Below are 26692 nucleotides of genomic sequence, written 5' to 3' on the forward strand. Positions count from 1 at the left end.
TTGTACTCTATTTCATAGTCATCCCTTCCCCTTTTTGCTCTGACTTATCTCCATCCCTCTCCCACTCTCATTAAATGCTCTTAGGTACCCTTGCATAGATACACACAAGGTCATAAAATAAAAGTACATCTGAAGCTGCAGCCACATGACTTTGGTGTTTCACAATCAGTTTGTTTGCTTACATTAATACATATGCACAAGATCCTAAGGATTCTGCTATTTCTTTCATTTCTCTCCTTCCCTCAAGTACTTTCCTATGTGCTAAATGAGACTAAGTGATGCACTGAGGAAGCCCGAGGCAAAAGAACTAGCATTTTTCATACATATTTGCACTGCTTATCAAAAAAAATTAATTACTTGAGTTTTAATCTTCTCTCAATTTGATGAGATGCGAGCTGTTTTCAGAATTCTTAATTGACCTTTGAAATATAATCAAGGAGTTATTCACGAAATTAATTCTTCTGAAAAGAAGTCCTGAAGGCTAAACCCTTCTAGAGTCGGTGGGTATGTTGGAACACAATGTAAACAAGGAGTATGTCAAATGACCTAGGGTTTGCAGGATGATTTGTTGTCTTTTTATTTACTAAAGGGCGACTTAACATATAATGTTTAGGGAATTGTTCACATTGCTTTATAATCCAGAGCATATAGAGAGTTATTGCCGTAGTAAATGGCAGAATTTAGGTCAAATGTATTTGATTTGGAATTTGAGGTTCTATCATAATGAGAGAGATGAGAAAGTGAATGGCTTTGACTCACATTTTGTTAGGGTAAAATTGGTGTGATGAAGACCAAGTTATTAATGCTTTGAGCTTCATAAAATGACAGCCAAACTTCTACTTTTGAAAGAAACGAAAAACTATATCACCAATGAGAATAATTAGATGTTTTTATGGAAAGCCAATATTTTAAGGGTTCCTTTGCCCGAGTTGCTGCTGGGCAAGTGTTTTCTATTTACTTAAATTCACAGTTCTTACAGGGTGCTTCATTTTCACTTGTGAGCTTGCTTTTGTCCTGTAGGCTCTGTACGGACACTAGCACCATGGCTCTTCTAAATCTGAGCAATTGTAGAGTCTTGCGCATCAGAACTAGGAAACTGGGGAATCTTAGCAGTATATTTAAGTACCTGTAGAGAGAGTGTAATGAAGACTGGGCCAGGCTTTTTAGGAGCCAGTGGGCATAAACTGAAACAAAGGAGATTCCTTCTGAACATGGAAACTCTGCTTTACTGTGAGGATCTCTGAGCCCTAGCACAGGTTGCTCAGGAAGGCTTTGGAGTCTCCATCCCTGGAGATACTCAGAGAATGCTGGACACATTGTCATGGACCTCTAGGTGACCCTACTTGAGCAGGAAGCTTGAATCAGATGACCTCCAGACATCCCTTCCAACCTCAACATTTTCTTTTTCTGTGAAATCTTTGAATTATGTTTTCTTATTTTCTGTACCTGTAAGATAATTTTATTAAGATTTAATGCTTCTGAATAGCAAGACAAAGGAGCTTTCCAGCTCTGACAGTATTATCCATCTCTTTAATTGCCGTGTTCGGTACATTTGAAAGCAGATTTGATTTTGTCCTCAGTTCTATTAGGAACAAACTGGAAGTTCATTGGAAAAAACATTTCCTTTTCAAGTGTTGCACAGCTGTTATGATTCCTGTGTTACTTTTTCTCTCTGATGCTGGCCCTGGATCTCAGAGTAAGTTTAACTATGGCACAATATATTTATCTTATGCCACTTTATTTTTTTTTAATAATAACAATTTTAGCTTGATTTTTCTGATGGATTTCTCATGTTGTCAGTGTTAATTTATATACAGTTTCCTGTGGCAACACAGACAGTTTTATTATTGTTATGGCTTTTCATTATATTGAGACCTACAAATAAATGGTATGCATGACAATATTAGAGATTTATGAGGAAGAGAGGAGGCAAGTGTAGATTTGTTCAAATTTTCTTCAAACTTTGCCTAAGTTTGGTTTTTTAAATCAAAATATAGCTGTAAAATAAATGATTTCTAAAGACTTAATCTCCTCAGAGACAGTACAAGTTCGTAGAATTGCAGAAGATAGTTATGATTTTTAATGTTTTTCAAGTTTGAGGTTTATGACTTGCCATATGTTATTAAGTGCGTGCACAACTTGCAGTGCATTGTGCCCTTAACTGGCATGATAGAGTAGTTTCAAATCTTTAAGCACTCTATTAAGGGATAGAGATTTTGGAGATTTTTTTTTGCTATCCAACAGAGGAGAGCATAATTAAAGGAGGTGTAAACCCACATTTATAAGATATATGGCACATCTGGCAGCTTGTGTGAAGATAATGTTTGTTTGGCAGTGGGAATGCTTGCAATTTTATCTGCCAATCTGACACAGTAGGAGTTTAGGTAATGAGGTTTCTTAGCAAAAAGTGCATCAGGAGGAAGTCAGGGTTAAAAATAAGCATACATATGAAGAGAGAGCAAAAGATTTATAATGGATATAGAACTGTTCCATGTTGTTATGGCAACTAACATTTTAGACCTATAATTACCTATTAACATTGCTGCCAATCCTACATAGATTGCATTTTTTTGTTACATGTTTTTCTTCAATATTTTTTTAAAATCTTGAAATATTGCCTGAAATATTCAGTCTTTGAAAGACTGTCATTGACAATGAAAAGTCTACATATTTTCATTCTTTTTTTGTACAGCTATGTTGAATAAAACTCCAAAACTTAGTCAAATAAACCTTTAAAAACAGGGGGTGAAACTGTGTCTGATTTTCTTACTGAAGCTATTTCCCCCCCCCAAAGCCTGAAAAACAGATATAAAGATATAAATCCTAGTATTACTTATTAGTTTAAACTTAAATCACAGACTTTTCAACTTTTTAAAATCAGGATCATAATACTGTATTCTTTCCTCTATGAAAATTTGTAGGAATACCATTGAAAATTTATAGAAATAATCAATTGCTAACCAGAAAGTATGATTTAATTATTTGCCCTAAGTGCCCCACAAAGAAGAATAAATTTAATTTGTTCTTGCCACCCCTTGAAGGCAAGTTTTTTTTTCAGAAAGCCCATGTAATAGTTATGACACATGAGATATAATAAACTTAAAGGTGTAAGCTGTTCCAAGAGATAAGAATTTTAAGTATGGGATTTTTTTCTTGGCAGGATTGTCCTGTCTGCAAAGTCTTAACTGTGCCACAGGACTGTTTTAAGATTTTGTATAAACATAAGGTTTTTCAAACCAAAATAAAATTATAGTGACAAACACACATTCACTAATTACAAGCTACCTTGGAGTGGTCATTATGTAGCCTATAGTCTTCCTTGAGATTGGCCTTATTTTAGGCTTTTGTTTTAAATTTGAAGAGAGCAGAATTCTAGCTTTTTTTTTTTTCTTTCCTGATGTTTGTACTTCATGCATCATCTGTGCATGAGGGATGAGACAAATAAGAGGAGACAATTGTATTCTACGATTTGTTGTTTTTCTAATCAAGTTGGCTGGAGTAACTTCACTTATTTGAAAAAAGTGTGAAATTTTGAAAACCACTCAAGGAAAATAGACTACTCCAAAGATGTGTTAGGTACACCTTTCTAAATTTCTTTCAGGTGAAGCTGTGGCAAGGCACTGGATTTTTAAGGAATGTGTTATTCTGTCCATCTCAAAAACTGAAATTGTTCTCCCAGCTTAATTAAGTTCTTTTGTGAGCACCGCCTTGCTCACTGGCTGACAAGTTTTTCTTGACTAAGAAATGAGTTATGCAGGTATAGTTAATTTCTCTTCCAGATCAGATAACTCCATGGTGGTGGTGTCTTTATCTCTCTAATCCTTCAATTTTTCACATGAGTGCAAAAACTGGCTTGTTTTGGTAGCTTGGAAAACAAGTGGACTTTAAATTGTTCCGGTGTTGCATAAAGTTCTTGTAGTGTTGAAGAAGACTGGGTTGTGTTCTTCTGTGATTTGTGAAGGTTGTCACTAATGTCACTGAAGGGTTGGGTTTGTATTCATTCCTGCCATGACAAGGATGAGCAATTGCTTAACACTCCTGAGTGCAAGTGTGTAAGTATTATTTAGTCTAATGTAGTAAGGCCTCTTTCTTCTTGTGCCTTTTTAGTAAGGGCATATTTAAAATAAAATGAAGACAATTGCTGTTGGTGAGTGTGATGTTTGATATATTGTAGGTATGTGTGCATAAAATAGTGGCATCATGTTTTCTGGCTGTTTGGGAAGTAGGGAATTAAGCTGGAAAGAGAGGCAGCAGCCTGAGTTGTCAATTCAAGCTTTGTTAGCCATAATGAAAAAATGAGGTTCCCAGAAATGCTCAAGATCTTATTTCTCTATCAAATGTATTGGAAGTGTGACCTGTGCATCAATGAGGAAAACAGGAGTACAACTACAAGAATACAAAGAGTACAAAGCCTGGGATATTAAATGCAATTCTGCAAACACATCTGTCCATGACAGAATTTTAGTAGGAACTTGCTAAAAGCTTAGAACTTAATTGAAACCCCCTTTTTTTTTTTTTTTTTTTTTTTTGTGAGAAGCCTTTGAGGTTAGAAGCTAAGTGCTTGGAGGGTCTGTTGAGGACAACAGATACTGAAGGATTAAAAAGAAAATTCCAGGTCATCTTATTACAGGGAAACTGAATGTGTTGATTTAAATGCATGTACATGAGGAGTAGAGGAATTTTTGTATTAAAACATCTATGGCTGTGTTTACAGGAAGCCCTTGGGTACTGTCCACTGCAAGGGATCACTGGCAGCAGTGAATTCTGTTCTGGGGATTCAAAAGAAACAAAGTGTGAAATTGTGGAAATATTAAGTCTGACCACTGCTGACACTTCAAAGTATAAAGCCTGGTGTCATCCGTTGCAAAGGGCTGGAGTAGGAAGATGTAAAAATAGCCAGTCATCACAGTGGGAAAAGCTCTCAGCAGGATCTCCACAAGAGATCCTGTGACCTTTGCTGTTCCACATCAGAAACGTTTTGTGGAAGGAGGTAAGTTCTGGGGCTAAAAGGTTTCCATGTAAGATAAAATTATGTAGGAGGATTAAACTTGCATCATATTCCAGAGAGCTGCAGAAAAATGTTATTGAGTGGCTGGCTGATATCAAAATATTCAAGTGTGTGAAGCACAATACACCAATTGTGCTGCAATTTAATTATTCAGACTTCAGAGTAAGTCTTTGCTTACTGCAAGAAGTGCCTGGCCAATAGTGAAATGAGTTACTGTGAAAGCTGTTGAATGGGGAAAATGGAAAGCATTTGTAGGCTGCAAGAAAATAGCGTTTTTGTGCTGCATGTGGATGCAACAGAGAGAGACTGCATTTATTAGGGCCTACTTTGCTAAAATGGAGGGGGCAAATCCCAATACTTAGTAGTGTTTCCTTGTCCTAGGCAATTTTAGGTAGTTCTTCTATGCAAACAGCCTTCCAGTGGTTGATGATTGCAGGTGACACAATCTTCCAGTCCAACTCAGTTCTAGTAGCATTATCTCTGCAGACCTACATTACCATGCTGATACCAATCTGTTCAATCTGTTTTCACAAACTTGAAGTGCTATTGTAATAATACAGGAGATGTATTATGTCATTAAAGAGAGTGTGTTCAGGTAGTGGGTTTGGATTGATGGAATCTTCTTTACCAATGGTGCTTTCATGCCTCACATGATCAGGATTGAGTGGGTATTATCTAAAGGATATAGAAAATCTGAAAAGAATGAAAAAGGGATAAAGAATGATGGCTTTGTTTTTACCTCTACTTGAAGATGATGAATTTTGAAAAACAGCATGAAGTGTAGGTGAGCTTGAGCAAGAGAAGGTAAAAAGCAAAGCATGTGTGTTTTCAGACATTACATATAACCATAAACCAAACAGTGTATATGAATACAGAGCAGTTTTTCTTAGTACTATTTTAGTAGGTATTAAAACAAAGAGCACAACATAATGAAGGATGATACACATATTTGAGTGTAATAAATACTGAGTGGACAGGTGAAAGTGTTGGGTGAACTAGACAATGGTAGGACTTCTAGCATGAAAGTTTGGTTATATATAGTGGCTTATGACGTTTCTGTCCTGCTTGTTGGAAGAATGAACATGGGAGAAAATGAAGTGTTTTCTTGTGCTGTGCTTTAAACATCCCAAATGGCCTGGGTCACAAATATTATTTTATGAAATAATTTAAGAGATTATTTCAGCACCTCCTGCCTACTGCGTTCTCCAGCTCTATTCTGGCATGACTTGGAGAGAAAATGGTTATTCACTGCCTTTGGCAAGCAAGGGCATTGGTATGACGGTTTAGTATTCAAATTTTGGAGGAAGTGGACCTGGTTTGAAGTGGTCCACAAATAGATCCAAGGGTATGAAAGATAGCTTTAAAGTGGCTGGCGAAGTTGCCCTTCTAAGTACCTTCTTGAAAGTCTGATCCTTTTCCAAATAGTAGGTATAAAAATTATTTTAAAACTGATTGTTTCTGTGGTGGGTAATAACAGGAGCTGAATAATAACAGTTTCATGCTGCAAGATTTAGTGGCAGCTGGAAGAGGTGCGCTGGGAGCTAGCTTGTAGTTGTGGATATCGCTTAAAATATTGGCTCTCACATGCAGGCAAGGAGAATTTACTCATTCTGCTCTTTTGAGAAAACATGATTTATTGTAGTACTGTTATTTGGTTACACTTTGTGAAAGGTGTGGGGCCTTTTTGCATTTGGTGATTCTTTATATAACACCTTCAACATCTTGGATTAGGGATTCTTAAAGTGAAAATATCTCAGGAGGAGCTCTGATCTACATTCATTTGATGAAATAACCTCTCTTTTTTTTTTTTTTTTTTGAGTGGTGAGTTACGTAGATCTTTGTTGTCCTGAAGCTGGAAGAATGCATGTTGAGTAATATAAAAAATATGAATCTCTGATTAACTTATTTATATAGTAAAGAATGTTGTTTTCTGCCTAGAAATGAATGAAAATATACTTTTATGAAAATAGATTTTACATTTTGTGAAAATTTACTTTTCTACAGGGTGTAATTGAAACAAATTTATTTATAATTTTTAAAGTTTATTTAAAATAATTTTCTTTTTGCCTTTCATTCCTCTTTCTGCGCTGGAAAGCATGAAAGCAGCATTCAGCTTTGGTTTTCATTCATTTGAGGTGTGAATTTTGGTTCAGATAAAAATGTTCTATAAAGAAATAACCCAAACAAAAGTGTTGACAAGCTGTGAACAGACAACCGGACCAACCATGTTTTCACATTCCTTTCTACTACATAGAAGATTTGATTAGATAGTCTCAGTTTATGCAGGAAAAATTCTGGATGTTGTTTTTTGTCCATATCTTCTCCTTCCTGTTGAAAATTTAGACAGCAACAGACAGCTCCTGAAACTGGAATGACAGAGGCGGATGCATCTTCAGTCTCACCATTGCTAGTGGTAGCAAGGGAGAGGAGTCTGGTAGCCAGTTTCTAGGAAGCTGTGCATGGCAGTTGGCTCATTTATGTATCCTAGGCATCTGCCTTCATAAGCTTCCAAAAATGGTGAGGTCTTCTGTGTATCTATGTCGCAGACATTTCTTCATAGAAATCCTTTCTTTGGGATTTCTCCTTCTTCTGGGAAGCAAAGGGCCCCAGAAGAAGAATGTAAACAATTGTTATCAGCTGTTGTGAAATGTAGCAGGTGTCCCTGTGATTGGCTCATCTTCCTTGTGTACCATTAAAGGCCAATCACAGGAGCAGCTCAGGGACAGATTCCCTGGGCAAAGAACTTTGTTATTCATTCTTTCTATTCTATTCTTAGCATAGCTGCTCTCTGCAACCTCTCTTTTTCTTCTTTTTAGTATAGTTATAATGTATTATATATCTTATATAAATAAATCAGCCTTCTGATCAAGAAACAAGATTCTCGTCCTTCTCTCACCACAGTGACCGTCTAAAGTCGCTGTAATATATATACTACTCATTCTTTTGCACTGAGAAAATAAAGTAGTGAAAACTAGTGTCTCCCTGAAGAACATTTTATCTCTTTGTTCTCTGTTCATGTTTTTTCCCTTATTATGCTTCTCCCAAAATCTAAAGTGTAGAACTAGCAAGCTACATGTAAGTCAATGGAGATGATTTTCTAGTAGGTCTCTGCAGGAGCATTTAACTTCAATTAGCTTTTTGATATGAGCATATGTGTTGAAGGACATTTCCCATTTCTTAAGTTATTAAAATGCCTTGGTCAATGGGAAGTATTAAATTGTATGAAAAAAGTGAGTTTAAAACAAAACAAACCACATCACTTTTTGCATTCAGTGAGTACTTAAACTTAAGCATTACTGTTCCTTGCCGTTTGTAGCAGTCTGGAGGGTGTTCGTGCTAGACAGGAATTGGTTTTTTACAAGTGTTCATTTCACAGGTTCTTAGTTTTTGCTGTATTTGCAAGAAGATTTTATCCAGTAATAAAGTTAAGCGGTAATCTGTTCTTCTATTAGTTTCAAAGGTTTTATAGACTTGATCAATGGTGAGTGTCATGAAATAAACACTGAAATTGTTTTCAGTGCATTGTCACCAGCCCCTGTTGGTGTCATTCTGCTCCCATTTCGTAGGGACATGAAATTTCTTAGGTAGTCTTGAGATTAGTCAATTCTTAAATATTTTTCAGAAGGACTTGAAATTCAGAGGGGAGTCCAGGTTTGGCAAACAGCTTAGTTTAATGTAGGTAGTCTTTTATGAATTATATGGGTAGGATGGACAAGGGCTAGTAATTTTTTTAGTTTTCTGTGACACAGTTTCCCAGGGATTTTAGTAATTTGATTTATTTGAGGCTAGTACCTGGGCCCCATTTTAATGCCATGTTGCATTTGCCTGCCTAAGGGGAAGCATTACATATTAAGCAGGCTGTATTAGGGTAGCAGTGTGCATGGACAAAATGTTTCTGGGGGAGACCCAGAATTCATATGAGCCAGAAAGGAGCCTGTGGTAGGCTGAATCATTTCAGCAGTGAGGCAAAACCTTGCTTGGCACAGGAGACACCACAGTACACATGCTGAAGAGCAAGGAGATGGAAGATAAAAACTGACATTTTGTCAGGGATGGAAGAGATTTCATCTCTGTCTCGCAAAAAGTTAATCTAGGAGTAAGTGGCAGAGATTACATGAAGGGTCAAAGGTCTGATGACAAAGTGAGTTACGGGGTCCAGGACTGTGCTTGCTGTGTTGTCCATTTCTCTAACTGCTGTTCTCAAGTATTGTGCTGGTCCTGTAGTTGCTGAGAATTTTTTTTCTTTTAGTAGAAGGTAAATAATGACATATTTTCAAGGGTTGGTAGTACTTCAGTATGGCTGATTGATTAAAATGTGTTTTCATCACCCCTGTCTTCATCCCGATCTTGATATGGAAATTGGCTCTGGATGTAGGTTAGGTATGAGGCATATTTTAATTTTAGAAGTTGGGACAAATAACCATTGTCATTCCCCTAATACCCTTGCCCCCAAACACAGTAAATGAAAGCAGTTCCTCAAAATCTGGTTTATTATAGAGTCTGAAATAAAGAATTTAAAACTGCATGTTTTTGAGGAAAATAATCATCACACAGAAGCATGCCATTTTCTTTATACCATTCACTTAATACTGCACATTACTGCTGCATCAAATATGTGAGAAAAGGGTGACTTTGCTGGTGTTATTTTCCAGGGGCACTTAGTCTTTCTGAAACCTCAACATTATTAATTCCCCTAATACTCAGTAATATTTTTGAATGAAGTAACAATTTATCTTCAACCATGCAGTTAACTCTTGTTCTCTGCCCTCTCTTCTAGGCTGTTCTACTTCCTAGACATAATTTCTTCTCTCTGCCCTTCTACATTTTGGACTTAGTTTTCTTTTGTATGATTACCATGTATTAATAAGAGAAGCAAGACACTTAAGAGTATTGTTGTGGTTTTACTTCCACAACTTAAAACCCTTTATACCTCCCCTATTCTTCGAAAAACCATACCATTATTCATTTTTATATTTTCTTTAGAATCATAGAATGATAGAATAATTTGAGTAGGAAAATACTTTAATGATCATCTAGTTCCAAACTCCCCTGCCATGGACAGGAACACCTTCACTAGACCAGGTCCTTCAAAGCCCTGTCCAGCCTGACCTTGAGCACTTCCAGGGATGGAGCATCCACAGCTTCTCTGGGAAGTTTGTTTCAGTGTTTCACCAGAGCTGAGCTCTTTTAACTATATATATGTATTTACACCTATAACAGCATTGATTAATGTGAAAGATTGAAAATTATTGGGGTTTTTTCCCTAAAATGGAGCTAGAAGTGGAATAAATAATAAAATTTGCAGTTGCACTTGTCCTCTGAAATAAATGTACATGGATGTTGCAGACTTGACTTGTCTGCATCTGAACAATCACATCAGAAAAAGAAAAATAAAAAAAAAGAATCTTCAAATGAGATGTTTCAAAGCAGCCCTCCAGTGGTTGCTTCCATAGCCTTTCAGCAAAGATTTAGAGGGGGACAGAGCTTCAGAAAACCTGCATTCAGTCTCACTGTGTGCGTTCTGCTTCATTCAGTCCTTCTTTGGGGAAGGTTGAGTAGAGCCCTGAGCAGGCTTTGTTTGGGTCTTTTAAGGCTATTTTTATTGCTCACAAAATATTTGAAGTTTTTTTGTAGTCTGGAAGCCTAATTATCTGGCTATCCACAGACAGGGACTGGAAGAGTTCCAGTCTTGGCTTCTCTGTTACTTGTGTGCTTACTTAGGTGAAACAAAACCCTGAAGTACTTTGCTTTTACTGCTTGTTCTCTTAATGCTGGCTATGACATTCAAGTAATAAAGAGGTTTTTGTGAGGTAGATACTGGCTTTAAGTGTGTTGAAGTCACTAAATTCAAGCTATCCACTGACAAACTGTGTTAGTAGGTATTTACTAGCAGCATTTTTTTTTTTTTTAAATTGGTAGACTAAAAGTGGAAGGTTTTACTTTTCAAACGTGGAGAAGACCTGTGTGTAAGAAAGGTGTATCCTGGAACTCTTGAAATATAGTATTACAAGGTTTTGTTTTGGGAACAATGTTCTCCACAGGTTCAATACATGAAGCAATTTAGTTAACACTCTCTTTTGACTGGACTTTAGGAGGTTAATTTTTCATATAGTGCCTATACTGTGCTGCTGGACTTGGTCAAGTTGCACACTGCTTTTCTTTATTTAGCCTATTGCTATCTTTCTTTTGAACTCCTCTCTTCCCATTTCTGTCTTTTCACATATCAAAGTCTTGCCTCTGAAGTCTTAAATTTCTGACCATTTTTCGTACAACTATTTTTCATCCTTTATTCTCCCTTTCTTTAATATGCACCTTTGTAATGCTCTTTTCTCCAATACTTTGAGATGTCTCACAGCTTGTACTGCAAGATGTCTGGCAGAATATTACTTCTTTTTTGCACTGTGATATGTTTTAGGGCTGGTCCTGTGGAACTCTGTTGTTAACTTCTCTGCAGCCCCGTGGTTGCCTTTTAACAGGTGTTTGTGTGTGCGTGTTTTTTTTGTGTATGTCTAGCTATGCTTTCTTTTCACTTATATTATTTTTCATCTCTGCTGTTCCATCTGCTTTTATGATACTTTTTTTCACCAGTATATTTGAAGTTATTTTTTTAATGTGAGTTTCAGGGTGTTCCATATTTATATGTTCTATTGAATTTGCCTTTGGGTTTTTTGTTTTGTTTAGGCGAGGGTTTTTTTGTTTGTCTTTTTTTAACTTTCTTCTGCCTTACATTTACTTTTTTTCCTGGTCAATAAGGTTTGTGCCATAGGAGTGTGAATTAGCTAGCAGAATAGAGCTTCAATGTGAAGAAGATTGTTTTTGCCTACTTATCTCCTTGTAATGAGTGGTCTTGAGTAGAAATTAATAAACCTAACAGAGAATTGTGTAGTATTAAATCTGTTTATTGGCTATCTCTCAGAAATAATTCAGAGCAATATTGAAGTTTATTGTGCTTATGTTTGCATGTTATTGTCTTGTCCCTTTCTCAGCTTAATTATACACCACCCAAAATGATTAATGGAAGGCAAAGATTAGTTTCTGTTGAATCCAATGGAAAAATTACATGTCTGGAGGGGGTGCAGGATTTCTCCAGTGCTTTTCATTGCTTTGGGTACCATGGGTTCATGTGTGTTCAGTTTAAAATGAAAGGGTAAGAGCAAGAGTCTTGTTATGACTCACATCAAATGGAAATTTTCCAGTATGTTGCTTCAAGTCAGTCTCTGGCTGCACAGCTCTTTCAATAGTGTTACGATTTATCAGTATAGAATTCTCTTTTCATACCAATGTGATGCCCCTGTCGCTTTGGAGTAAGTAATCCAATTCTTAAGGCTTTGAATGGAGGTGAACCTTCATAATCATCCCTTCCTTGAAGACAGGAGCAGTGTTTCTAATTGTTAGAATGATGATTAATAGCTGTCCAAGTAATTGTGCCGAATCAAGACAGTGAGGCACTGATCATTCACAGTAGCAAATGTGCTTGCTGACCTTTGAATTAAAGGAGAAATTGTGGCAGATATTAAAAATTATGGCCTGTTGGTAGTTTTTCTTCCCAAAAGTTATACCTGTCTGTGATTTTAAACTTCAGCAGCATGGTTTACATAATATTATCATTGCTTTTTTTCATGAAAACTGTTGATTCATTGGTTGTCATGTAATATGAAAGAATTAGCATTCTCTAGCAAATGCTAATTTGCAAAAAAATTAATATATGCTCTGAATATAAACTGCAAAATAAACTGACAATTTGTTGCTATGATACAGAAACAAGCTCTGGCAAAAAAAGTGTGAAATTAAGGGCAGAATTTGGAGTAATTGTTTTAGATGGGCTACAGGTGTCTGGTATTACATAGGTGTAAATATTACATGTATTCAATACACACTTTCATTTAATTCTCTTGGCTTCACCCTCCTATATCCCCGCACACCCACAACGTCTGAAGGTGTCTTTTGTGTAGAACAATTGAGCCTTGCAGGAGAGAGGCATTTCTCCTGATAGTTTTAGTAATATGCATCATTTTATATGCTGATTTTATCACACATTGTTCAAACTAGTTCATTAAAATTAAACATCACTGAATACTTCCATAGCCACCTGCACTGCCTTAATTCCTGTTTTGCTAAATGACTGAGCCATATGGTTGCTTCAAGCCTTGCCTTGCCCTTGCTGTGTTGAGTGTTTCAAAAATGCTTGATAATATTAAAGGAAAATACTGCTTCTTTCAAAATACATCTTACATCTCTCAAGGTATTGTTTTTATTCTGTTAAGTTTCTCAGTAAATTTCCAACTAAAATCATAATTTGTACCTGGCATTAAAAGAAATTAATGGGCTTTATTAGCTGTATAAATTAGCTTTCAAATTATTTTCAGCTTTTGAAGGTATTTGTTTGGTTTTTTTGTTTTGCTTTTTCTTGAGAGGAAGTAGCAGCCTATTTATTCCTGTGGGTCTGTGAATCTGTTTCTTTACATGTTTATGTATATTTTATGTAATAATGAGAACATTGGAGGAGGGAATGTGAGATGGCAGTTGTATAGAGCCAGAAAGCCTTTTTTCACCGAGAGCTGATGGATTTCTTTTCCACCTCACCACTATCTGCAATCATACCCTTGGTTACTCACAGCTTTCCCAAAACCAGCAAATCCCAAACCCCACAACCCAAACAGCGATTCCTATGTAATTATGTGAACATGTTTAGCTGATTTCTATTGTTATATCTAATTTTTGCTTGATGGATTAATACTCTAAATGGAAATTGCTGTGTTACGGGTAACTTTGTCTTAATAGGGGCAAAACATTCCCCGAGCTGTGGGTTTCCTTGCTTGCACACCACTGTGGTTCAAGAAGGTGGACCTGATGCCCAAGCCCTCGGGGTGCAGTCCTGGACGCTGTTTGGCTGCCAGCACTGGTGCTGTGCTGTCTGCCAGTTACTGCCTTGTGCTGTCCACCAGTGTTCTATCGTGTCTTCTCCTTCCAGAAGTCTCATCTGAGGTGGCCATCAGTAGCATTGGCATTGCGTTAGAGAAGCTGCTGCCTTGCCCTCCTTTCCCATTTCCATCATTTTGAACCTAGAAAGACCCAGGAGGGGCATGGGAAAGGGCTGTTCCAGAGCTGTGTAGGTGACACACAGGACTCAGGGGTGCAGAGGCTGCCTGGCTGTTCTGGGTGGCCTGAATGGAGTTACCTGTGAGTGCCCTATTCTCTCTGATACCTGTGGGCCAAGGAAAAGCTGTTCTTGCTGCTGTCCTGGGCAGCTTAGGAGTAGGCATTGGAATGAAGTGCATTCTGTCCACCAGAACTGATGGTCTTCAGCTCCATAACTTTGTCTTGACTGTATATTTAAAGTGAGCTAAAGTACAGATATTAGAGAGTACCAAGAAAGAAGTTCTATAATATTTAACAAAGTGCAAATTTATTGCTCTGAATATACAAGGAGAAGGAAGGAAAGCAGTAGATACTACTTTGTTCATTAAGCTTACAGAATAAACACCTTGTGAAACTGAAAAGGTTTTTTGACAGGTGAAAAGCTGCTTGGAAAACACTGATAGCATCAACTCTTATTGTTTTTGGTAGTGCCATGGATGATGGAATAACAGATGTTCTTTGGCTGAGACTATTCAGGTTACCTGTGAGCCAATTTGAGGGTAATCTGGGGTTCAGAAATGACTGATGCATTGGGACAGTGCTCATCAGGAAGAATTGAAAAATAATGAGAAAGAAATTGTTTGGTGAAACTGCTTGAGCTTGTTACACTGCTGTGAAAAAGGCAGACAGAATTGGCTTGTACATGATGCTCTGTGTAAATATACATTAAATAATATTTTCAGGGTTTTTTTCTTAGTGAAGTTAGAAGAATAGGTACTTTCAGTTTGGAGTATGGAAGGAGAATGCATGTTCTGGGAATTCGCAGATGAAAGCAGCAGAAATGACAGAGGGCTAAACAGCAGCATTTCCTCTGAAGTCTGAAGAAAATTAGGACTGTCTTTTACGGGATAGAGAAAGGAAATAAAAATTTTCAAGGAGTTAAAGGCTGGTGCAAAGAATGGGGTAACTGAACTTCATGTTGGCTGCTGATAGGTTAAACAATAATAATCTTAAATTGCAGTAAGAGAGATTCAGGTTGATGATTAGATAAGCTGTTAATTTAATTCTGGGATTGAGTACTTAATAACTGTCTCTTAGCAGAGTCAGAAGTGTACTGCTATCTACTGTCACAGTCTTTTGTCCTGAAATGTTTCTATCTGCATAAATGCCAGGAACAGTTGTCTTCTGTTTGTGAGAAAAGAACGTACTCAGTCTATTGCCTATTTTTATCTATTTCAGTTGGAAAGAATAAAAATTCCTTTTCTTGCCCCTAATTGTTGTGTATTTCCATTCTATTTACAGGGAAATTCTGGTTAGGTTTTGGTCAGTCCCAAGAGCATTGATAGGTGAAATATAGGAGGTAAAAATACTAGCTCTTTTTCTCAAAAAAACCTTTTTTTGTAACTACTCTGTCATGATTAACAGCTGGACTTATTTTCTAACTTTGTTTGATATTCCCTTCACAGATATATATTTTTTTTTAGAAAAGTTTAATGTTAGAAGACAATACTATAATGTCTCTTCATTTTCTGAGATGCTACTTGATTCCCAAGTATCTTATTTGGACATTCAAAACATTTGAAGGCAGTATTATGATTCATGGTTGTTAACAGCTTCAGTTTTCTTTTATGGTTTCAGCAAGTCCTAATTTTGAAAGAAAAGTTTGAGTCTGAAATTATATTCCTAGTTCAGGATAAGTTATACATTCCCTTAGGAAGTACAACTGCAAAGCCTTTATTTAAAAGCCTAATTACAGCTTTAAAAAGAAAATAAAGTAGCTTTTGGATGACTGGATACTCTATCTGTACTGTGTCACTGAAGAAAACAGAAGTGGGAAATAAATCACAGAAGATTCTTGCATTAAATTACCTGTGGAACATGGGTTCAATGTCCTAATAGCCCTAAGAATTAAGTGCAGTGTTTGATTAATGAATATTAGTGTTAAAAGTTCACCAATTGTCTGAAATGGAGGCGAGGTTCTCATCCTTCATATGGTACGTATTTGGGTAGATTTATGAGTTGTTTTTGTGTTTTTCAGAAGTTTAGGTTAATCACATTAGTTGGTGCCACGGAAATGCTCCACTGCATGAAGTTATAAGCTATATATTATGTGCTGGGATGGAATATGTTTAGTATTTTGTTGGCATTGTGAACTTCAGTATTCAAAATAGAGGATGATTTAAATAGCATTAACATGTATAAACTAGTTATTTGGAAGCAAAAAGCTGTTTCAAAATTTATGAATTGGAGAGTGTTGTGTCAGGAGCAAAGATGTGAATCTTCATAAACCGAGGTGCATCCTGAGATGAAAACAAAAATTTCTTTTACAAGAGCACCAAGACTAGCCTAGCCTTTCATAGCTGTTGAACTTCCAAGTTTTCTCTGAAACAGCAGTCCTAGTTTATCTGCAATCTCTTTCTCCTTGTTGTTCTCCTATTGCTGGACATTGACACAATTATTTCTTTCAAAACACTATAAAAAATGCTAGCATGAGTGATTTTTATAATTGATAGGGTTGTTTCCATCTATTTCAGGAGTATTTCCCTGTAGAAGAAAGATGGTGTGTACTAGAGTGTAAAACCAGTTGGGCTGCTAATATGACTTGAGAGGCAAGGGTTTTGTAAGGGGAGCTTATTTATCTGTTTGTTTTAAAACAGCTAATTTGGATGGAAAGTACGATGACCTCTCAGGCATCCTGGGCTCCATCAGGGCTGATGGAGATGCAGCAGGCATCCAGCTATGTGCAGGTTACAGCCTTTACTCTGGGTGTAATGCCTTAATGCTAATCAGTTGAAGTGTTTGGGAGAGAAGAGCAGTTGATGTCTGTGGAGCAGAGGGCTGTTAGCAAGATGTGAAGCATGACAGAGTTGTCACACACCACAAACCTCACGTCTTTGTTTTAACTGCAAGCTCCAGTGTCTAGGAGAGCAAGGAATTCTAATTTCTGAACTTAAGGTTTTAATGTGTTTTGTAAGCCTTCCTAGGTACTGTTTTGCCTTGTTTTTTGTCCATTTTTGTAATTTTTATTGTCTGTATGAATTGTTTCTGGTGTGCAATGTGTTTAGGGTTTTTAATCCAGTTTCTGTGGTGATTAATGTAGTGGTGTATGAATCCCCATACTCTTGAGTAGTGCCTTCCTCAGTGCATTTTTTGCATATGTATGATTCATGGATTTTGGCTGTTCTCTTTAGGTGTTGTTAAATTATTTATTACAATTCTCATAGAGATATGCACTATAGGACTGCTTGGACTTGCAAGATAAACATTACCATCAGTAACTGGAAAATCAAAATAATTTCAGAAGAGGCTTTCTGTATATGATCCTTTTTTAGCCTGCTCCTTTCCATCTATGTCATATTCAGCTCTTTATGGGGCATTCAGTGTCAATGTACCACGCTTGCTAAATTGCTCAAGATTTTATTTTACAAATATGCATAACCATGTGTTGATGGTCTGGAAGACTTCCTTGGAACTTAATAAATTTCAAGATTTCCAGTTTTTTTTTCCTTAAGCAAGTACTTGAGTTCACTACAGGGTACTGTGGTTGTATTGACAAAGGCTTGACTTATGGTTATACTCAATGGGAGTGTGAGTCACTGCACAGTGAGGTATGTACTTCAGAGGGGAGGTCAGATGATATTTTGAAGAACAACAAACAAATCTGTCTTCTGAATGCAAAGGATGAATATTATTTCCATTATTTAAATATTGTTTTAAATTGTTTTTCAAAACTCCTATCAGTGGTAATCCTTCCCAGCAGTTGGTTCTTAACTTATGTTCTGCATTTAATCAAGGAATATAAAACTCCTTTAGTGTACACCCTACACCTGTAAAAGCAATAAAACCTGGAAATAGAGATTCTTCAGGCCATTGTTGCATAAAGCAATGTTCTGAGAAAAATTGATTTCATGACAGGAAATATTACTATTTGATGCTGAGAAAAAGTGATGGAAAATAAAGGAATGAATAGTCCTCCAGTTACCACAAAAACACTAAAAAACCCAGTGAAAATGTTTTATCAACATCCCATGCTTTAAATAAATTCTAAGGTGACTATAAAAAAATACAGGACATTTAATTTCTTCTTCTGAAAGATCTGTAATAGCAGTTGTAATCTGCTGTCATGCCTGGTAATGAGCCTTTATTTAACTGTTGGTCATACTTGGGAGTAGTATTCCCAGCAGATAGTTGATTCTTATTTTCTCCTGTTACATGCTTATCTGGGGAATGGCCAGTTTTGTTTCTGTTTCCAGTTTCAGTTAAGCTGATAGGAGTAAGTATCTTCCTAATGCACTTTTAATATTCTTGCTTTTGGAAGAATGACTAGTGTATTAAAGACACTCTGAGTACGAATTCACATTCAAAAATTTTTTTTCCCCGTTCAGTTAAAATCTAAATGCCGCTTAGGAGGGGAAAAAAGCTTAGAGTGTTTGCAGAGTACTTTTTAGTTGGCAACCAAAAAAAAAAAGTCAAAAAGATACATCAAGATACATTTTAATCTGCCTTTTTTCTAAATATTTGAAAGAAGTTGCTTGAAACTGTTTTTTTAGGGGAGAAATTTCCTCTTCAGTTTCCTCTCTTATCTTGATGTGACTCTGCTTCTTGTTGGGCTTTTCCAGGAGTCAGTTCATTTCCCTCATCTAGGAAGAAATCAAACATTTCTGTCTCCTTGCCTCTCTCAAGAGGAAGATGCAGGAGATCTAGGTCTTCTATTATGGGATTTGTGTGCTGCTTTGCAAGGGTCTGGTGAGCATAGCTGGAGGAGGGCATGGGGTAGGAATACAAGTCCTGTGAATTTCAGTGGCTGTGAGTTTTCAGGTCACCTTGGCTGACATTTGTGAATTCTCTGTGCACTTGTTTTTGTGCACTGCAGCAAACACAGCAGCACAAAGACTTCAACAAGTGCTCAGCACTGATGTTTTCTATAAGACTGTCTGCCCTAGACTACTCTAAATATTTTAACATTTCACTTTAATTTCTATTCAAATGAATAATATCCACAGAAACAGATAATTTGATTCTGATCTGTTGTAACACCCTTATTAATATATTGTCTATTTTGTCAGCATCTGAAGCATCTAAATGATGACTGTACAGCAGCGGTGGTGATACACTGGCATCCTAGAGCAGTGGGTGGATACAGAAGGGCCAACACAGGTCTTTCATCCTGGAAGCCTGTCACAAAAATGGGTGGAACAAAGCTAACACGGAGGGAGAGTTCTGTGCATTATTGCTTGCCTTATCCAGTCAAGTAATATCAGAGCAGCTAACAGGAATGGTGAAGCAAAACGGATTTAAACACTTCCCTGTACCTACTTTTCATTGATGTTGTTGCAAGTGTTTTTAGGTGTTCTTGTGTTCATGGGACTGAAATTTTCCCAGGAGGTGCAGGAGTGCCTTGGAGTTGGGAACTTTAGCTGCTGCTGTGGGAACATCTTCAGACTAAAACATCTGACTGGCTTTAGGCTGGACAGGCACAAATGGTACCCAGTTATTTGATATCCCAACTGGATAGCTTCATCCCGAGTTGATGTTAACCTAGAGATGGGATTTTTTTGGAAGCTTTTTTTAGAAAAGACATTTTCTTCCAGACAGAAAGCTGGCCAATGTTTGCTGCTCTGGGCAGCCAGAGCAGCCCCTGAGTGACTGAGAAGCATCCTGGAGTTACAGAGCCACTATCCGTGGGGTATTTATGGGTTTGCAGCACAAATTCAGACAGTTCAGTGCTGCTGTTACTTTAGTCTTAGCCATCCATTCATGGGCACTGATGTTAAAAAATCCATGACAGAGTACCTCACTTAATCCCTAAAGGAATATGAAACTATTCCATGTGCTTTTTGCTTACTGAAATGCAGCTTACTGTTCAGTAACACTGTCCTTTCATAAGCCAGCCTGACACACCGTATCAAAAGTAATTTTCTGAATGTTTTGCTGGAAGAGGCAATTCAGAGGACAACAATGCAAGATAAATGTTCTCTTGTACAGACACTACAAGCTTGCAATGCAAATTTCAATTGCTGAAATTTTCCTGTCTCAGGTTTTGGAGTTCCTAAAGTGTATGTATTAGCTAAAGTTCCATCACGTGAAAAAAAGAGGGAGAAAATTACCATGCCTCAGAAACTGGTTTGTCATCATGGTCTATTTTCTCTGCATCAGAACCAACAAGTCCACAGGATTTTGGTATTATGTATGAGAAAACTACAAATTCCAACACTTCCAGAGTGAAATATTTTTCATGTTTATTCATTTCTAAAATATTACTATGGAGAACAAAACTTTTGTAGCTACAACCAGCCCAAGAAACAGTTTTTGGTCAAAAGTTCATCATGAACTTTGTTGCAAATCCTGCATGCCTTGGAAACATGAAGTTTTTCATGTCTTGTTTTTCTTTTTCAATTGCAAACCTTTTCTTGTTCTCATGGAATTGAAGGATTCAGGACTGATGTTAGGATCAAGACAGTAGTATGATGGCTGTAAATACTGGTGAAGTGTTGTGCTGCCCATGATAATAATTCTTTGGCTGATTTGATGCTGTTTTTATCTGCCTTGCCTGGGTCAGTGCTGTCAGGCTGTGTCCCTGTTGCTTGACCTCTGTGGGTGTGTAATGGGGGAATCCCAGTTGCATGACCTTGCTGTAGAGCAGAGCTTTTGGCATCAGCAAGTTCAGCCTGGAGGGCAGGACACCTTTCCTCCTCCTGTGAAATTGCCATGTCGGTGTGAAATTGATGAATTGATGAGCTCTTGCAGTCCATGAGGCGTAGTTTCTGTTCAAACTGAGTGCTCTGCTTTTATTTGTACAGTGTAGCTTAACAACCTGCTTTGGTTGGCTTCTTTTAATAATTCTCATTTTCTATTGGAAATAGGAAACCTCCCAAAAGATTTGCATTTTCCAGACAAATTTCCCCTGTCTGTAATGTGTGTTTTTGTTGTTATTTTTAATCTCTGTAGTAAATTCAGAGTCTTATCTTGACTTGCATTTGAGTTGTGGTGCCTTGGAACTGAGCTAGGCAATGAAGGTGAAATTCATGATCCTGATTCACCCCCGCTTTCACTTTGACAATCTGTAAAGAACTTGAAACAAGCCTTCAACAGTTTGAGTCTGGTATAGGGAATGATATTGTAAACAAGTGAAGTAAGCAGCAAGATACTTCTGAGTTGTAGCCATCTGAAGAAATTTTGGAGAAATCTTGTGTTGTTTACACCAATAACATGATTTTTGAGTTTTTCAGAATGAAAGAAGGTAAAACCAGGATATAACTATATTGCATATTTTAAGTGTGTATCAAATAATGTGTCTTAAGTAATATTATATTGTTGCAAAGTAACATTTTTCCCTACACATACTCCTTAAGGGGCATGCTTAACTGATAGTGCAGGACAGTAAAAGTAAAAACCCTAACAATGTCTCTAGTTTTTCTTCATAATTTCTTTAGGGTTTTTTTTTCTTGTTTTTTTTTTTTTTTTCCTGCCCTAGGGATGCAGACCTGTAGTATATGTTGGGTAATGAAGGGCAGAAGATTATAATAGTTTCAGGTTTTATTAAACCTGAGCAAACAGGGGTTTACCTGGAGTGTATTTAGTGGATTCATAGGCATTGGTTTTTTTTCTTTTGAAAAGAATATCCTCCTTGCAAGCAGAAAAATTTCAGAGCTTTTGACTTTTTATAATTAGCCTTTATTTTTTGCTTTCTTGCACGTTATAGAAACACAAGTAAAGGGCTATCACAAACTGTCACAGGGAAGGCATTCTCTGAAGAGCAAAAAAGGCATGAATACTACTGCATGTGAAATATAATTTTCTGTGAATTAATATAGATGTTTCTGAACTTTTCTTTGCCGTCTGCTTCCAGTTGCAAGCCTATTTCTCCATTTCAGTGTCTGTTCTTTGCCTGCAGTCTCTCACAAATGTTGCCCAAAATGTAATCAGGGGCTATGTTCCACAGTCATTATTAAAACATAAAAAGGTCACATAGTCTCTAGCTTTAGGATAAGGCACATGAGTGCCTGGACCCTCCACTTTGTGTAATTGACATTGCCCTTCACAGGCAGAGAAATTGCCACAGTATGTCCCCAAAATGGAGATGGTTTGATAGTTAGTTCTTTTTAGGAGGAAAGAGGATTTGAGGGACCTGAAGACCAGCCTGCTGAAAATTACAACTTTCACACTTGAAATACAAACCCATTTTTCAGGAAGCAAGGAAGTGAGAGAAAATAATTTGATCAGGAAACTGCTTTGTCACATTGGTACCTTACAGTAGGCACATTTTATTTTATATAAAGACTCCTTTTTAAATCTTAGTATGATTTCTTACTTTCGATTAACTGCAAGGTGATAGGAAAGCTTGGTTTTTAGTAGGGGATAAAACCAAAGACTTTTCACAATTAATTAGTTATAGAATTCATTTATTCTGAAATGATCTGTCCTTGCCACTGAACTAGGACATCAAATTTAATGCTTATCAAAATAAATAAAAGGCATTGAAAACAATGAGGTCTTATACAGCTTTGTTTGATAACATGGCTCAGGAAAAGTCTCGTAGCTCTTGCTCCACAGCTCTGTAGACACCTTTTAGCAAGTTCATGACTTAAATGCCAAATAGGCATCAAAATCTTCCTGAAAGACTTATCCTAAAGCTGAACTGTTTGCATGAACTTGGTCAAAGCTTAGGAGGCAGTGCCATTTAGCTGTTTCATAGTCTGATGTTTCTTTTTTGTGTAGGAGAGAATTGGATTGACCTTTTACATCAGGAATAACATTAGATACTATTAAGTGGTAAATAGATAGAAGGCACTTCAGAGAAGAAAAGCTAAATGAGAGGTTGGAGTTTGATTTGGAGAAATCTAAACTACATTTAAGTAGAAAAAATTAACACTTAAGCTTCTTGGGGGAAAGAGGACATAGTTATGAATTTTAAAGATTGTAAATTGACAAGAATGTAGAAGATTGTTCTGGGAATTACTGAAAGAAGGATGAAACATCATCACTGTCAAACTACAAGAAAAATTTTTGAGAAAAATGTTATTGATGTGTTGTGTGCATTTTGTAACTACAGTAACTGCCAGAGTAACAGAAGATGACATGCTGGAGCATAGTAAAAAATAGCGAGTCAAAGGAATATTTAAGAGCAATGGATCTTTATCCAGGCACAAATGATGATTTGAGATACTTCTTTCATTTCTTTGTAGCATTTGCCCTTTCTGTCTTTCAAGAAGAAAAAATGAAGTTCTGTTTTTTCATATTAAGTTTTTCTTTCTGCATTGCTCCAAATATGTTGGCTTGGTTTTGTGTTTTTTATTTTTTTTATTAATTTAATTCTTTCTTTTTTACCATTTTGGGATTTAATGGAGTAGCTCACTTGCAATTATCTTCTTTTTTGTATAATCTTAGTGAAAGCTATGCAGTTTAGTGTGTTTTTTCTTCCTTGTTTTCGAGGGAAGTAGGTGTATACAGTGTTTTCTGTCTGCTTGTGCCTGACCTTGTTAGACCAGTAACAATGGGAAAAAATCATGGAGCCTGGCTCTACTGGGATTTAAAAAAAGCACTTAGTGCTAGTGTTAGCTAGCTGCTCTTTACCTTTCTGGGCACTGCGGTGTGTTGACCTTGGCCAGCCCACCACCCTGCCTGTTTTGGTCCTTTCCTCAGCAGTACAAGGGGAAAAATAATGTGAGCAAGCTCATGGGTTGAATCAAAGACAAGGAGATCACTATTTTGTAAGTCACCGGTTACTGTCAAAGACAAAACAGGTTCATACTGGGGAAAAATTAACCAAATTTCCCCCCCAGCACAGGGGGATGGGAGCTGGGGCTGCAGTCAGTCCATTGCACTTGGTGTCTGCTGCTCCTTCCTCCTCACCTGTCCCTGCTCCAGGCTGGAGCTGCACTGTGAATAGTTACCTGTTACACTTGCTCTAACCTCTCACTGAAAATCCCAAACATTTAGATAATCTTGGGGGTTTGACGTTGTGAACAGTTCCATTGTTTATGCTTTGCATTTCTGCCAATTCCAAGAATATCTTAAGATATTATGAAGATTGTGCGATAATATAATTACTAATAATAAATATTAGGATATTGCAAACATATATAGATGGGGGAAAACTCCTAACTCTTGCAATTGCATTTCTTTACAAGTAAAGAATGACTTTCTTATGAAACGTGAAAGCAAATATTTTTTATGTTTTCAGAAGATATAATTTTGCTTTATAGTTTACTCTGGCATTGGCTTCTGATGTTCTTGGAGTAGGTAGATGTCTGAGGGGGGAGCGGGGTTCTGTACATTTCTGGAATACAGCTGCTAAAATTTAAAAAAAGGAGGAGAAGGGAAGTAATTTCCAAGAAGCTGAACAGATGCTTGGGCTTTGTGATAAATGGTCTATGAATGCTGTCTGGAGCATTTCATGAAGAGCTGTAAGACTACACATAGATAGATGTAGCCAAATTCACTGCTAAGTATTTTTAAATTATGAAAAATGAGGTTGAGAAAGTGGGGTACTAGAAAAATATGTTGATATGTTAAAAATGTATGTTGAAGCTTCCAAAGGCTATAGCAGATTCCCTTACTATAGAAACAAGACCTTTAAATACTTCCAGTTTATTTGTTGCAATTTGAGTTGGATTTCTTTTCCTTCCAGTGGTTTGATCTTGAGAAAAGTGGAGAGAAACATTTTTAAAAATCTGCAAAAGTTGATTGCTATATTCTAGTTCTTTGTTTTCCCCCTTCTCCCCCAAAGTTCACTTTCAGAAAACAATCTTCTTCAATAGATTAACCCTCCAACATCTTCTTTCAATTTCTTCAGAAATACTAGAAATGATTTTTTGGTTTTTGGAAAGACTGAGTTGCTTTTCATGTGTTGCTTAGAAATATTTGGAAGATACAAGTAACAAAGGCAAAGAGGCAATTTAAATGGCTGTGGACAATTAATGCTAATTGTGGGAAGCAGTCTGTAATTTCTTGCTGAATCTGTTTAGTTTTCCAACTCTTATGTGGAAGGAAAAACCCCAAATTGCTTTTGCACGGCCTCCTCTGCCACAAGCGTAGTATTCAGTAACAAAGCTTTTGGAAATCTTATTCTCTAGTCTTATGATCAGGTGCTTATAAGAACATGAGTGTTACTAAAATAGAGATTACTGTCGAGATTACAAACAAATATATTGTTAAGTTTATTATAATAAATAATAATAAATAATAATTTATTGCTATTATCATAATTCTAGAGTCAAGGAGCATAAAAACTGCACACCAGTGGATGTGGTTTACAGTTTCTCAGGCAGTCATCAGCTGATGCTAGAAAATAATCTTTAAAGACTTAAAGTACCAGTAAACCTAAATAGTATGAGATCCCCTTGTGATTTTATAAATGGCTATTAATGATGAAGAAATAACCAAGAAATTGCTACTCTACCGAATTCTTCAATAGAAAAATAACGGATTCTAAATATGGACTTGTTGCTTACATTGTAGTAGTTTTCTTTAAACCTTCTTATGAAGATGACTACTAAAAATATGGATTTCAATGCACAGTGCTTTAATAAGAACAGCTTTCATTCTATAGTATTTCTTTCTCTCTTTATTTTCCCTGGAGTTTTTTAGCAGAGACTTGTTCTACAGGCTAGTAAATTAGCATCTAACACAGATGATTTAATCCATGTACATAAATTTTCATCTTTTCCTGAGCAACAGCTTGTGGACAATTTTCAGATTGCCTAATACAACTGTTTAGGACATAATAGAACACGATAGTTCCTTGTTGCCTAAAAATCTAAGGATAAAATCTGAAAAACAAAATGATAATAATTTATGTAAACGTACTTCATAGAAGATTTTTCACCAGTATTCATGTACATACTCCCAGCACTTCTGTGAGACTACTAATTTGGGCAAATGTCCACAAATCCATTGTTTTTTTAAAAGTTTAGGGTAAATTTTTTCTCTCTTTTTGATTGATTTAACCTGAACTTTCCTCACAAGAAAAGACTCTTAATTGTGATGCCCTTTAGGACTAAAAGTAAGAGGAAAATGTGTCAATAGGAAGATTCTGGAATCATTAAGCAGATGGGTAGGGAACTTTGCTGTGGCAATGATTCAGTTTGTATGTTGAATTGGATTTTCTCACTTGGTTGGGAAGTTCAGCCTGGCATACCCTGCCTGGCAAGCTTTCTTCTGTGGGGGTCACTCACTTGGGTAGTACCTGGCCTGGAATTGTCACAGTTGAAGAAGTGGATCAGCTCTGGGCTAGGTTAGAGGCAGCCTGTCTTTACCATCCATTCTGCAGGACAGCAGGACAGACTCATTCATTATTACTGCCTGTACAACATGTTAAACATATGATTTCCACTTCCTGCCTTTGTAGCTAGACAGGCACAGCCTGTTTTGTCCTGCGTGTATTTGTCACACATGTTTACAAGATTGACACTCTTCTAGCTGTAGAAACTTCTGTTATCCCCTTAAATCCATTGGCAAATGGAGCAGTAAACAGAGCTTTTTCAAAGAAATGAAATTTGTCTTGGTGTCCTAAGTCACCTATTTCCATTGCTAATATATCTCAAGTCTGCCTCTTTTTTGGTACAGAAGGGTGTTATAAAGCTGCCTCGAGGAATATGGACCTTT

At 36.8% G+C, this 26692-nt stretch overlaps 1 protein-coding gene across 11 annotated transcripts in view; it reads left to right on the top strand.

Moving 5' to 3' along the window:
* Positions 1-26692, top strand: part of PTPRK (protein tyrosine phosphatase receptor type K) — a 380786-nt gene that overhangs the window by 101778 nt on the left and 252316 nt on the right. The gene's annotated exons all lie outside the window — the stretch shown is intronic.

This window comes from Zonotrichia albicollis, chromosome 3 (assembly GCF_047830755.1).
Source record: "Zonotrichia albicollis isolate bZonAlb1 chromosome 3, bZonAlb1.hap1, whole genome shotgun sequence".
NCBI classification, from domain to species: Eukaryota; Metazoa; Chordata; class Aves; order Passeriformes; family Passerellidae; genus Zonotrichia; species Zonotrichia albicollis.